The sequence below is a fragment of the Actinia tenebrosa genome, unplaced genomic scaffold (genome assembly GCF_029948245.1).
Source record: "Actinia tenebrosa isolate PJP-AT-01 unplaced genomic scaffold, QUT_ActTen_1.0 PGA_scaffold11__36_contigs__length_13525064, whole genome shotgun sequence".
Lineage (NCBI taxonomy): Eukaryota > Metazoa > Cnidaria > Anthozoa > Actiniaria > Actiniidae > Actinia > Actinia tenebrosa.
In genome coordinates, this window is record NW_028292571.1 from 4,496,193 (window position 1) to 4,497,556 (window position 1,364).

The following is a 1,364-nucleotide window of genomic DNA, read 5'->3' on the forward strand; positions in this document are numbered from 1 at the left end:
TTGGATTTACTCATCTTCGTGGAACGAATACCGATCACCTAGGGGGGCAATCGAAAAACTATTTTCGGTTTCAAAACATAGATAGAAGCTGAGGACTGAAAGGTATTCTGGGAAATGACATAATTTATTATACTCTAACGTTATTCATTTGAGATACAAAGTCGATATGAAACATGTGTCTCCAAGATTTCTGTCAGTACAACAATTTATAAAGGTCCTGTTACACTGTGCAATTTTCTCAGCAACATGTCTCGCAATGCATGGTAAAATGCATTTATAGGCATTTTACGAACGTACTTCCCATGTACCATTTCGGTTTCAGCTATCGATCTATGTTTTGAACACTGTTTGAACCCGAAAACGATAGTGCACACCACGCTTGCACGTGTCACAACTACGCTCTCTCACGAATGTGTGTATCGCCAAACTGGGGGGAAGAGTTGGGTCAGGAAAATATCGCTTAGCACCAGTTTCCCTCTAAAAATAAGAGACTTTAATAAGATTTAATTGCAAATTCTCAGTACGAGGGCGACGTCAACCAGCAATCTAAATAATTTCTCTTTGGGGTTCTGTTCACTGGAGATTTCATTCAAAACATTGTCAGCAAGGTCAACTCATCCACAGGGAAGACAGGCTTTGAAGGCGCAAAACCCCAAAGTGAATTTACGCTTACGGTTTAAGTTGATTTTTTGCAAAGTGCATGAAAGTCCCCTAAAGATCGTTCCCATAGTACTGAATATATATTTATCTATTATCTATGATTTACTAATACAATATTTAATTGATCTCCTTGTTTATGTTGTCACAGTTTTTTACCTATTGTTAACATTATATGACCCGCCATATTGGTTAGTTTCAACAAAAGATTTGTTTTGGTTTTAGTGTCTCTTGTTATATCAACCAAAACAGCCACCATGTCTCTTGTTATTGCATTTTCTTGGAGATGACTACAAGCCACCTATATCGAGATAGTGAGTAGATAAAGGATAAGGATTCTATGTTCGAGAATGTTGCCATCTAACGAGATGCATCAATATAAAAATGATAAATACCGAACGATAATATATTCTCTTTCTAATAACTAACGCCATGAATGTATATCAAACCATAGAGCCACTCTGCAGGATAACAATTATTACCCTAAACAGATAGTCATCAATTTTTTAAGGTCACCATATAAGGGCATAATAAAGCCGCTTCTCCACAGCGTCGTATATACATGTATATACATGTATATCTTAATTTTTAGTTGAATTTGTAACTTTTCAGTTGAATCCAGTACGGATCAAGCAATTGAATAAAGGGAAGGAGGCTTATACCAGGTGTATGCTGCCGTAATCAGAACCTCCTAGAAATACCATTTT